The following is a 13,666-nucleotide window of genomic DNA, read 5'->3' as shown; positions in this document are numbered from 1 at the left end:
GGTAAAAATTGCAGCTTAATCCAGCCGGAGGCCAAACGAACACGAATTAAAATGCACTTTTATTATAACAACCGAGCGTAATTTATCCATTACAACCGATATAATCTGCATGCAAAACGGTTTGATGGGCACCGGCTTGCACTCACCGTCGAACACTCATACAGCGAGGAATGCACATCTCATTCATGGAACACGTTGCGCTGAGCTGCACTTTCCTGCGGTATTTGCAGGGGGAAAATTCACATGAATATCGTGGTAAGTAAACCCCGTGTGACAAATCTAGTAAAGAATGCATACCCGGTGTTCTCCGCTCATAGTTCGATCTAGGTAATGCGGTGTCGTCATTACAGATGATTGTGTACTTGTCGCAGGTACAACGACGCATCGTGTGAAATGTATACGAGTGCAAAGCCGTTGAATGATGCATGTAATTCGCTGCAATTACATCTAAAAACTAGTGAACTTTGAAGTAGATATTTGTAGCTGTGTGTCAACGAGGGATTAAAGGTGAAGGTTTGTTAATGTTGATTGGCTGTGCTGTTTGCAATAATAGGCTGAGATGGTCATGCTTACTATATGATTGTACGACCCCTATTCGGTAGACAGGGTGGTAACTCAAAAGTTCAAACAAAATTACCTGAGTTTTCCAGTTTTTTCTAGTTATCAAGACTAAATTTCCAGGATAGCATTTTATGCTGGTTTTCGATAAAAATCATCTCGAAAACAAATTGCATCTACTGTAACGAGTTAATAACGGATTAAGGAATATTTCGAATTAAGTGAAAATACCCATTTAATCCAGTACACAGTTAACTTTTTAATTGTGTGCTTGTTGGCTCTCCGAGAAAGTTAACGTTGGAAATCGGTGTGAGTCGCCGCTCCGTGAGTGATGAGTAACCGAAAGTAATTGTTTGATATTTCGAAACTCCCTTATTTTCCGTGCTGTGCATGATATGTCGACAGGGACACGAATTGTGTAGTGAGGCGCTATCGGAATCAGCCTGAAAGTCAAGAATTTAACGTATATGAAATGTTGGTCGATTCCACTGCCAAAAAATAAAACTCTCCATAATACTATGTAAAGATGAATTGTAATATAAAATACTAAATTAACCTAATTTTTACCAACGTGTATGTATAAGTATAATGAATTTTCAAATTTGAGCACTTTGAGAATTGTTACAAATGTATGACCCATCATGAACATTTTAAAGCTTTATATAAAGAAAACTAGATTTGAAAGGATCTCGAAATTTTTTAGCGTTAGCGTTAGGATCTCGAAAAATTTTCTCTCAAAAATCAGTTTCAAACAAGGTTTGAACATAATTTTTCAAACTGCATATTATCACAACCTCACTTTTCTCAATCTGTCAAATGTTTAAGGATACTTGAGTTAAATTTAGATTGTCAAAAGTAACTTAAAACGCCTTTTTCGTAGTGAAAATTGTACCATAAATTAATTGATTCATTATAGGGGAAATGGATGTAATGTCGGCCTAAATGCCCCTAATTTGGGCCCCTACATAAATTCAGTAATCGATTAAATTTTCAATAGCTACTAACAATATCCATTAGTACCGTCCCAATGACGCGTTCATCTAGGTAATATTGATAAATTGTAGATTTTTAGCGATGAACCCAATCTTAGATCCATAGGCCAATATTAGAGCCATTTTCCATACATGAAAAAATTAAATCCGAGACAAAATTACAGAAACAAGCTTCGACAAATTATGAGGATTTTTCTATAGTTTAAAAAAATCTCGGACAAGTAAAGTTCTTTAACATGTTATACATATACAAATTTACATACTTTTGAGACTTCGAAAGAATTAAAAAATCACAATCATGGACCAAATAATATTTTCAGACCTACAACAATTTTGATCAAGGACATAGCCATAAACATACTTGCATGGATTTCAGAGTTTTAATTATATATTCATAAATACATTCACATGCATAGGCTAAATATGTATGTGTTTCATAATTTTGGGGCTCAAGCTTCGAGATCCCAAACATTAAAATGGTTTGAAAATTTAAAGACTTTTATAACATTTTGATTTAAAGTAATATACACAATGGACTTCTAAAGACGCCCGAACATGAAAATATACGTAATCAACTAAATAAAAAAAAGAATTCAACAACTAAATAGAATTAATAGTTTAAGAATTCTCTGATTGTTGGCCATATGTCCTGATATTTCTAGTTTTTTTCAGGCATTTTCAAATTCCCTGATGATTCCAGATTTTCCAGGGATTTTTTCTGGTAATTATCACCCTGCTAGAGTTCCTTGAAAATTCTCATCAAATTAATTCATCGAAGTCCATGAATCTTTATTGATCCAGATTCTGGAAAGTTTTTTCTAAGTCAAAGATTTTTTTTATATTATCTAACCTAAAAACACAGTTCCAGCCTAAAATATTTTCAAAAATTATTTTGTTATCCAGTCCGGAATGATTAAGTTCAATGGGTAAAAAATAATAAAAAGGAACACTTGATTACAAATATAACATGTTTTGATATTTCCGAGAAGATTTTTAGGAGTACATACTTCGAAAACTTATTTTGTTTTGCTGCGTCGTTTTCGTTCTAGTGAAAATGTTATAAATTAACAATATAATTTTTAAAAAGTGTTAATTTGAAAGTACAGAAGTGATGTTGAAAAGTTCATCAAGTGAAAATTTCCAAATTCTTATCCGTTGCATGTGGTGCCGACTGTTCTAACCTACGCGTAGTTAAGCTCAGCTAAGTTTATTTACCTTTTCGTTCCTCTGTATTCGATAGGAAATATCCAACTAATTCAAGACGATCATTTCAAAACTTACTAAATACGCGGCAATCAAGTATTGCACTACTGCTTGATTGAAAGTTTCAGTACAATATAAATGGTGTATATTTGCATTGATAATGTATTGCAGCGGGGCTTATCATGTATGAAAATAGCTTTGGAATGCTTGCGTTCTTGAAATGGGCTATTGTAGCTGCGGTAGAGCTGTCACCTTCTAACTCCCGGGTTCAAGCTTCTTGTATTCATAAGAAAAGATTGCAGGCAGATTTTATCCATAATGCCACTGCCAGACAGTGCACAGTGGGGATTTTTGCAACAAAACGGCTTGAAAATGTCTGCCGCTGAAACCACACATTGTAGCATATGACTTTCTTTGGGAAAAATGTCAAGAAATTTATTCTTCATATTTTGAATCGGTTCCTTTTTAAAAACTATTGAAAACATTTATAGGGGAGCATGGGTCAAATAAACCAGATTTTTTAATAAAATATAAAAGTTTTCCGAATTTAAACTCGATATTAAAAATTTAAATATGAGATTCACAAAACACTCAGAAAGTGGATTACAACAGTCTAAAGGACAAAACAGATACAGCAAGTAACAAGGGTACCGGTGCAAAACAATGTTTATACTTAAACTTGGTTAATTTTGGTCTTTTAGACGTCTGCAACCTATTTACTGAGTATTTTGTACAGCGTACATATTTATTATTTAATATGCCATCAAAATGAGCAAACTTGTATATTTGACACATGGCTTATTTCACGCCTCATTCTGCTATGAATGTTAATCAAAGCTCACTTCCTGGTTTCTAAGTGGTATATTTGCAAATTTCAAAAGAGATATATTGTCTATCTATGCCAATAAACCAGTTTGAATGCTTTCGATAGAGGATTTTGTGGTAAATCAGGTTCTACACATGTATTTATTTGTTCGTACACAGTATGCAAACATATTTTACTTCAAGAAAACCTAAATCTCTTGTTAGCATTTCAGCGGCAGAAATCTTTCAAATAAAGTGAAATGTTTTGATATGAGATACCGGGGAAAAATTCGCTCAAAACATGCACTTGAATCAGTTTACTCCTTTAGACTATTGTAATCCACTTTCTGAGTGTTTTGTGCTTCTCATATTTAAATTTGTAATATTGAGTTTAAACTCGGAAAACTTTTATATTTTATTTAAAAAAATCTGGTTTATTTGACCCCATGCTCTCCTATATATGTTTTCAATAGTTTTTAAAAGGCACAAGCTGACTACTAGAAGACATATTGGCTACTTCTGATAAAAGGTACTGAAAATTTGAATCAATGAAATATCATAAAGGGAATAAAAAAAACCTACAGAAAATATGGGATTTAGGGGAAAAATAGGCTCCAAATATGCACTTACCATAGCGTGCGCCAATTCAAAATATGCAGAATAAATTTCTTGATATTTTTCCCAAAGAAAGTCATATGTTACAATGTGTGGTTTCAGCGGCAGACAATTTCAAGCCTTTTTGTTGCAAAAATCCCCACTGTGCAGTGGGACTTAGGCCAAGGGCGAATCTTCATTCTTATCTACGATTCCACATAATATTAATAACCTTTTACACATGAGAACCTTCTATCGATCAGAATGAATTGTGCATATGTTTAGGATCAACAAACATTTTCAGGCGCAAACGACCAACAGGATCAAGCTGATAACATTTCTTAATTCCTAAATTTCAAGACTGTTTTGAATAATATGTTTAGATAATGGGCAGCAACAACGGACAGAAAACTACTTACAGCTTCTATTTAATAAATGCTTGATAAAACGATTGCCAGCAGCGCCGGCTGGGCGTATCCTAAGGCTTACCCTCCGTACTAACAAAAATCCACCCTTCCCGTGACACTTATGAGGGGTCGTAGAGTTCTCTGCATCTCTCTTAAGTAAGTTTTGGACTAACATTCCTCCCCTTTCACCACCAGATGCAAGGACGTGGCCAGGACAGCTCTGGTCTGTTGGAGGGAGACACATCCTTTATCTAGGAGGTAGTAATTAATCACAAATTACTATCTACCAGCAACGGATGAAGGTTCATCTTAACAACAGTTTGAAGCTCGTACCACCTACGACATTGCATAACCTGGTTTATGCTATGCTATGCTATGCTAGACACCTTGTCAAAGTTATTAGGAGGAGAATCATTCGTTTGATTGCAGTTTCAGAATCACTGGTGAGCATGAGCCACTAACCAAGTCTTTGGGTAATAACGACCAAACCCCACCGTGTGCTTCCATCAAATCCATGAATGGACGACCCATGTCGCTCTGCGGGAAAATTTATTACGTTGCGTGCACCAATGTTATCAGTTTGTTTTTAATTGAACGCCTTTCGCGCTCTCGACGCGCGCTGGTTTGACGCGAACGCTAATAGCACATATGCACAACGGGTTTCAATTTATAGATTAATTGCCAGTCCGTTCTTTTTCGTCGTCGTTTTACTGACTTTAGAAAAAGAAAATAAATTTATTTAGAAATTCAACTGATGAATGAAGTTAATCGCTCAGTCACACTCCACGAGTCGATCGTCGTACTGGTTCTGTGCGCTGGTGTGTCATTATCTATCGTGACATTTTTTAATCAAAAAACATCGACTTGGTACCGGATGCCCCATTCAATTATGGCACACGCGTCACACAAAGGAATCACATCGAGAAGGCGTGATGATTGTTTAGGAAATAGTTTCATTTATAAACTTCTCTTCATTCGAACTGATTGAAGATTGAGCCTACAATCGACGCTCGTGTGTGTCAGACTCCACGTCGGAGAGAGACAATGTAATTAAAACACGCACCCAGGTAAGCGAACCGAGTGGGTGTGGGATGCGAGGGGGAATCTCGTTCGATTAATCACCTAGCGTGTTCTAGTATACGTTTGAATTCCTGTTTACTTCTTTCTACTGCATCGGATTGAAGCAGCCATGAATGGTTTAACGCCCACACAGTGTTGGCTGCCGCCGCCAACACTGACTGCTGTCATAAGCATAAACCACTTATGACAAACGGATGTGAGCGGAACAGGCCCCTAATGAAAATGCATGCACATCAGTTGGCACAACCAGAGCCGGTTTTTATTGATGATCGAATGCACACATACGAATAGAAATCGACTATTGACAATTAGAAAAAAAAGCCTGAAAACCGAGTAACTAAGATTAACTAGTACTATGAATATCAAACTGAAGGTTTGTTTCCAAACAATGAGAAGTTACCCCTCAAACATCAATAATTAAATACGAATGTGTTTCTCTTCTTTAAAAGTATCTCCTTTATCCAAATTTACCATATAATAATTTTTCAGTTCCCACTACTAATTCACGCGTCTCCAAGAGCACATTTCCGGTTGCAAATTGGCAAAAAAAAGTCATTAGGACTCAATTTTTTAGCAATTGCTTTGCCCACATCTGGACAGCACATAAATCGAAAAATTAGCTGCGGGTCCACTACTACACCTTCCGTTTGCTTGCTCCATTTTTGCCTTATTCAGAATTTTGCATGCATGCTAATAAATCATAAAAACGTGTTTGGGTGAGAATCGTTTCATAAACCCAAAATTGACTAGCGTGTTTCTTGTCCTCTTCCTTTAGCGTATAGAAGTTTCGTTTTTCTTTCAAGTAATGATGTATGTGCATCCCTTCCTGGAAGACCAAAAAGAAGGAGTTGGTGAAAAGAGATAGAGGAAAAAGAATCATACATGCATAAAGTGAGAAACCTGCGCTTCACAAAACAAAACAAAACTTGGGAAAATGTGTTTATGTTCAGTGCGTTTTGTCTTTCGTAAATTGCAACTGACATCAAAAGTGATGAGAGATGATATAAAAATAAATTCGGGCTCAACCGGGATTTGAACCCGGGACCTCTCGCACCCAAAGCGAGAATCATACCCCTAGACCATTGAGCCACGTTATAAATAACTTCATAGATAATGAACAAACAGCGAACTGAACGCGAGACAAATAAAAAAAACTAACCGTGAGTAAATTGCACACTTTTTACTTTCCTCTCGACCACCACCTGCCAACCATCAAAGCGAGCGAGAATAAACATGTGCCTAATAAAACACCAATCAACGCCTATTATTTGGTGCCCGCCAGAAGAATCTAGACGTTGAATGTCAAATAAATTTGCGATTGCTTTTGTTCATGCTATCACACTAACGAAACAAGCGGCTCAATGGTCTAGGGGTATGATTCTCGCTTTGGGTGCGAGAGGTCCCGGGTTCAAATCCCGGTTGAGCCCTGATTATTTTTTTTAAAGCTGCTTCCAGCAACAATTATCGACGATCGACGCAAAAGTAGCAAACAGCGCGCAGAGTAAAAACCAATAAATCATTCTCGGGTGTTACAAAATTGGTTCACCGCCCACGGTGCCGATGACAATCGCTACGACAGCGTGCAACACTCATAAAACATTTTCCATATCTATCAGTGGAACAAGAGTTTGTGCTTTTTCCTACGGGACATTTTCGTAAAGCCATAAAACGAGTCAGTAAGCCATCGACCAGCGAGGGTGAAATATCTACGAATGATGCAAATCGTTTCAAGCGAAAAACGAATAGGTAAGCGCGCGCGCTCTCTACTCAGCCGCGGACGACTAAACTGGACATGTAGAAGAAATATTACAACAACATGGCACTTAGGGCCTATCTTTGCCGGGCAATCTCCGCCTCAAATGGTAACAGCAACAACAGCAACGGAGACGAATGATCACGATATGATTAGTATTTTTGCACTCCAAAGTCCACGTGAGCTGTTGATGTTGGTCGAATGGAGCCGTCAGCCACGGTGAAGCTGATTTCTCCGTAGAAAATTGAAAAACTTTCGATTTTGGATTGAACTGTTCTTGAAAGATCTTAATTATATCTTAAGACATGCGTATGATTAAAAAACTGTGAAGATCAAAGTTTAAGGAAATTAATTGGGCTTTTTGTTAAAAATAATTTCAAGATTGAACACTCACGAATAACATCTCAAAAGAGCGAAAATTGCTGAAATTATGCGATAAGTGAATTTTAACCTACGAGTGTGGAGTGATCACTCGGCTGTCGACAAAAGCAGGCCACTCTCGATGTGTGCTACGCGATCGTCTGTTTACTCGGCAGCAACCATTGTGTGGTCCTCCTCATTGTTCTTCATCAGCAGTTCTTTCGGTCGATGCGTCGTCGACTTTGGAAAGCAACCGTTTCGTGATAAGTGTGTGAGTGCTGACCACATTTTGCGTCCATTGCAGCAATGGACGCGCTCTGACCCTCGTTGGCGTACAACAATTTGCCATACAATGAAACTACTGGAAGCGGCTCCAGTTCTGATGGAGGAGGCTTTTTGGATAGCGGAAGATAAAGTGTTTATTGTGTTGTACCTTTTGACTATAGCTTTAAGATGTATTGTATAGTGACCAAGAATCCTCGGCTCTGTTAAGTTAATTCGGTTGAGCCTTATCAAATAAATTAATAAACAAAAAAAAAAAAACCTACGAGTGTCGCGAAAATAACAACTTTGGGCAATTTAAACATTATGAGCTTTTTTGTTGTAAATTTAATGTGTTTCAATATTTACACTATTTCAAAGGTCTTCGATAACTATCGGTAATATTTTGGAAAATACTTATTTTTTTAATAATTCATAACTTTTTTAATTATGATTTGCCCAGCAAATACACAGTGTCAATAGGTATGTCTTTACCTAAGCTACAAAATAAATATAAAAAAATATTTTTAAAAGATATGCAATTTGAGTAAACATTTCAAAAGGGCGAAAATTTCTTAAAATATGCGATAAGCGAATTGTAACCTACGAGTATCTCGAAAATAACAACTTTGGGCAATTTAAGCATTATGAGTTTTTAGTTGTAGATTTGATGTGTTTTACTATTAACACTATTTTAAAGATATTCGATAACTGTAGGTGGTATTTTGGAAAATACTTATTTTTCAATAATTCATAACTTTTTTGTTTATGATTTGCCCAGCAAATGCACACTGTCAGTAGGTATTACTTTATCTTAACTACAAAATAAATATAAAAAAATAATTTTAAAAAAAATATGCAAAATGAGTAATTTTAATTTTTTTTGATAATTTTAATTTTTTTGTAAAAAAAAATTACAGATTTTTACAGTGTATATTTTTTTTGGAAGGCACAATACTTGTCCGCAGCTTCTTCTAAGACACCATCTCGATCAAACAAATCGTAAACGAGATATATATTTTTCTATTGATGCGTATCATTTTTGCATAAGCCCTTTTCAAGTGTTAGTCGTGTGCAAAACTAGGGAACCATACATGTAAAATGGCATGTTGGGCAATAACAAACAATTGTGCAAAGTTTCTTCATAATCGTAAAAGGTCGATCCGAAACGATTTGCGAATCTGTGTGGAACTGCTCAGATGACAAATTTTTAAGTAGGTAGGTATCTGAAATATTTTTATTTAGCGCTGCGATATTTATTCGATCTAGTAGACCCCCATTATGATTTTTAATTCGTAATTTAAGGTTGAAGATTGCTGCAATGCACAAATTTATTGCAATATAACAAGTTCTATTATTCTTGGAAAATTTAATCTAATCAAAACCAAAATGCCAAAGCTCGTGAGATCAAAATTCAATTTGTTTTTTTAAAAATATGAAATTTTTCTATAAAAAATAGATTATTACGAACACATTTTAATCAGATTAAACTTTACTCACTTATAGAGCTATGCAAACCAATGCATGAATTTGTATATTGTACGGCAAGGCAAGCACAATGATACTCTATGTGTCCAGAGAAGTCGAGAACATTTCTAACCCGGAAGATTTCATCGACTGAACCGGGAATTAAACCCGCCGCCTCCGGCTTGGTGACACCAAGCCTTTACCGACTAGGCTATCTAAGGCCGCATAGCTTTCTGATGCGCATAGACTCCATGAATCAGTACTCCAGGATAGTTTGGATGACCTAGAACAGCCCTAAACTTAGGTTAGGTTAGGTATCTTTATTTAAGAGACTTTCTAGTCTAGTCTAGTCTACACATACACAGCCAGTACTTGAAAGAATCCTGGAAAATGATACATCTATCATTTTTCTTGTCATTATTAATGCCTGCTGCACATCAAGGATGTGAAACAAACAATAAAGCGGCCAGGCCTACTGTGTAGCGTTTAGTTAATTTTTGTGGAAGTGAATGTTTACCATGTCTACTTAATAAGTATAGACAGTGGTTAACATTTAATCCACAGGTAATCAAAGAGCGGGGACATACCGTACCAACCGCTCCGTATGCAGGATTTGAAAATAGGCTATATAAATCGTTGGGAGTGACAGAGCTAAGAAAGTTAATGTACACTCCTTGGTTGTCCGATCTCCTGGGATGGAACACAGGTATTTACCCCTTGTGTTCGAGCGTACAGTCCTCCCTCCGTACAAGCGTGGACGGCACCGCCAACCCACTGCCATCCCTCAATCGATCCAGCCGACCTCAGTCGGTATCTTTATTTAAGAGACTTTCAGCCATTTTGTCTCTGATAATCCCTCAATATTATTTTGGAGGTTATTTGCTTTTTTTATCTATTATAAAAACAATTGAAAGACGTTAAGGTGCAAAAAATCGTCAGTCGTGGCATGTAGCAGTTTTATATAGTAAGTCGGCATAGCTTTAGCTGATGTTTTTCGACAATACATAAATGAGACCTCGCAAAAAAATAAGGGGGATGTTCTGGGAAAGAATGTTATGGGCACATCGTAGGAAAATTCTGGAAAAGATTGTAGGTTTTCCAAAGAAAAGGAAATGTATATGTCAAAAGACTTTCCTCAGCAATACGATGAACTTCCCACAGAAGTTCTATGAGCATCCCACAAAAATTCTGTGAACTTCGCCGAAATTAAAAGGCAATACACAGAAGACCTGTGGATTACTTTTAAAGTCCACAGATATTATATGGTCTTCTTCCAGAGAGTTTATGGGATCTTCCTTTTAGTAATGTGAGCTTTTCCATAAGTTTTGTATTCTTCTTCCGGAAATTATGTGTGCGTCTCTCCCGGAACAAAAGAATTATAGAATTGCTTCCCTTCGAACTTTTAGAAACAATGATCTCATTATTTTAGGTAACAAGCATTAGGGAAACCAATAAACTAATAAAATTTACGCATTTTAATCTTTAAAAGGATGTTAAAAGAAGTTAAGAATTTATCATTCGTTCCAAATTCTAAAAGATCGGCAGAAATAAAAATTCCGGGCTCAACCGGGATTTGAACCCGGGACCTCTCGCACCCAAAGCGAGAATCATACCCCTAGACCATTGAGCCGCTTCGTTGAAAGTAATGCATTCAAGCAATTTTCCTCTAGTTATTCTATTGGCTTACATGTTGTCAACGTTGAGTCATTTTGATTTAAACACGATGAACAAATGACCGCATTGTAAGCTGATAAAGTTTCAGCAAATTCCTTTGCTGAACTTCCTTATTGAGCCGACTTAGGTCGTGGAAAGCACGCCATGGCGTGATAAATTCGTAAACATAGTTTACATAGTTCTACGGCGACCACTCCCTTCGTTCCAATCTTTCTTCAACCGGGCAAGGAACGTGCCCGCTGCACTCTAATTCGCCATTACCGTCAGCTTTACGTTCGCGTTGCATTTGCCATTTATCAGCCAGTTTTCAACGGCGCACTTCACGGGTTAGCGCTATCACCCCGCTATTGCTGGGTAAATTGCATAAAACAACAAAATTGCATCCCGTTTTGTCCCGAAGCTTGTAGCCCGAACTACCTAGGTAGCGACGATGGTCAGTAATTTCGAACGATCAGTGTCCAAGTTCAAAGTTTCAACGTGTACAAATTGGTTGGCCCATTTGTACTCTAGGAGAAAATACATCCCTGCCACCCCATTGCAAGTGAACGTAAGTTTTCACAAGCCACGTACGTAGCAATTTTTTAGTTTTCTTCATTTTCCTGGAAGAGAAAAATGATATGCTTATCTACCAACCAACAGCGATATGTACCACTACCTTGACTCAGCTGTTCAGAAATCGTCAGTCCAATTCTGCGAAGCCCACGAGAGAAAAACGAGCCGCACTGATTGGATTCGATTGAATTGGAATTGTTGCAATTTGCTCCGTCCGTTTCGCTGAAAAGTTGGCGCAATTTAGCAGCGTCTTAGCGCAGTAAGAAGAGGCCCGTACATGTAGGCATTTTTGTAATGGTTGCTGGAAATAGTTACGGATAAACACACCTTCCATGGTAACATAACGCTCAAATGAGAACCCTCCCTCTCTTTCCCTATAGCTGTCTGCCTGTCGAGCGTGGTTCTGAACATGGATGCAATTTGCTTCCTTTGGTAAAGGGTTGCAGACCAGCTGCAATAGAGATTTGGATTCGTTACCGCCCTAGCACACGATCGGTACAATGGAGAAACTGAAATGGTTCATGGATTTTGAAAAGATACATGTTAGTTAAACTACATAACCATCATCTATGAACTACGCGTTAGTGCTAATCAAATTAATTGAATTTACCAGTGGCGTCCTGTAGCCTCACCTTTTACCTCTGCACCAACTTTCAAAACCAGATTTAATGCCATATTCATACTCGAATCGGTTGACAAATAATTTTAATCTTCTAGTTTGCAATTCGTTGAAAACACTACATTCATGAATTCACAACAAAAATTAAGTCGTGCAGTAAGTAAATGAGTTATCACATTTAGTTGATCAGCATTTTCCAGTCCAATTTGGACGGGACTCAGGGCGTAACTGACAAATTTATCCAAAAGAGAAAACACCGAACCATAATTTAAGGCAAACCTCCCAAAACAAGCCATCCGTCAAAAATAACCATTTTTGTGCGCCCATGTATCGTAAAACTGAAACGTAATCGAAGTATTTATTTCCCTACAAGCGAAAACACGTACCGTATGGGGTATGTTGGTGGGTATAGAGCACGACTCAATCTCCGAGACCACCACTTGACAGGACATCATGCATGCATTCATCCACGCATACCCCCGCCGTGTGTCATTGCTGCCTCCATTTCAGGTTTGCCCATTATGCACCACTACCGCTGAGCTGTGCAGGTCTGGTACCATTTATGACAGTTTTAATTTGGATTCCACATCCATTGCTCTACTGCCAACTGCTGTGCTAGCGGCTTCTCGGCACCAATTTGGCAGTAAAAATTAATCATTTCTGTCATACATGTATGCGCGCCCAGTCTCGGGCTCTCTCACAAATCTTAATAGCATCGTGTACTTGATTCGACCATATATTGAAACGGGCTGATTTTATTTCATCTCCTAATTTTGTCCGTACTTGAACGACTGAAGTCCGTAGTGGTCCTTACCTGTAAAGAGATAGAGGAAAAAAATGGAGACATATGAGAAGGAGGTTAAAGACAGATAAGGAGAACGCGCGCTCTGTTTACAACACATTTGGTTGGGCAATATAAGTTCAAATAAAGCTGTTCCCGATAGCCCTAATCGAGTGTAGATCACCAAATAACGCAGCAGAAAAAAAAACAGAACAACCCCTGCCCGCCCGCGCACTTGTACATCTTTATTGGCCTGATTCCTGTAGTTAAATTCTATACCTTCTGTCAGAAGAAGGACGGGAAAGCCCTATTGGACACGGGAAGAACCAACCAACAACCAACGGACGACTAGATACGACCAAATGGGCATACATGGGATGGTGCTGAACCGTTTAGTGTTTATCTAGGTTAATTATATAGACAGAGAACTTCAAAAGTGACGAGTCGCGCGGCGGTGAATCTTGGTCAACAATTGGGCTTGCACGCAGGGTTCGAGTGGTTCATTGCTCATCAACATATCCGTCATTGTGCCCATCGGTAAATGGTGCTCGACTCTTCAAA

At 37.7% G+C, this 13,666-nt stretch overlaps 1 protein-coding gene and 3 non-coding genes across 4 annotated transcripts in view; 1 reads left to right on the top strand and 3 right to left on the bottom strand.

The window, feature by feature from the left end:
• Nucleotides 1-13,666, bottom strand: part of tkv (thickveins) — a 357,489-nt gene that overhangs the window by 106,673 nt on the left and 237,150 nt on the right. The gene's annotated exons all lie outside the window — the stretch shown is intronic.
• Nucleotides 6,656-6,727, bottom strand: TRNAP-UGG (transfer RNA proline (anticodon UGG)). The gene has a single exon. It is a non-coding gene; the product is annotated as a tRNA-Pro (tRNA).
• TRNAP-UGG (transfer RNA proline (anticodon UGG)) lies at nt 6,994-7,065 on the top strand. Its single transcript has one exon. It is a non-coding gene; the product is annotated as a tRNA-Pro (tRNA).
• TRNAP-UGG (transfer RNA proline (anticodon UGG)) lies at nt 11,038-11,109 on the bottom strand. Its single transcript has one exon. It is a non-coding gene; the product is annotated as a tRNA-Pro (tRNA).

The sequence above is a fragment of the Ochlerotatus camptorhynchus genome, unplaced genomic scaffold, assembly GCF_037179485.1.
Source record: "Ochlerotatus camptorhynchus isolate MF236.1 unplaced genomic scaffold, CSIRO-AGI_Acam_v1.1 ptg000211l, whole genome shotgun sequence".
In the NCBI taxonomy this organism is placed as follows: domain Eukaryota; kingdom Metazoa; phylum Arthropoda; class Insecta; order Diptera; family Culicidae; genus Ochlerotatus; species Ochlerotatus camptorhynchus.
Note: the sequence above shows the minus strand (reverse complement) of the source record. Positions and strands in the feature narration are given on the sequence as shown.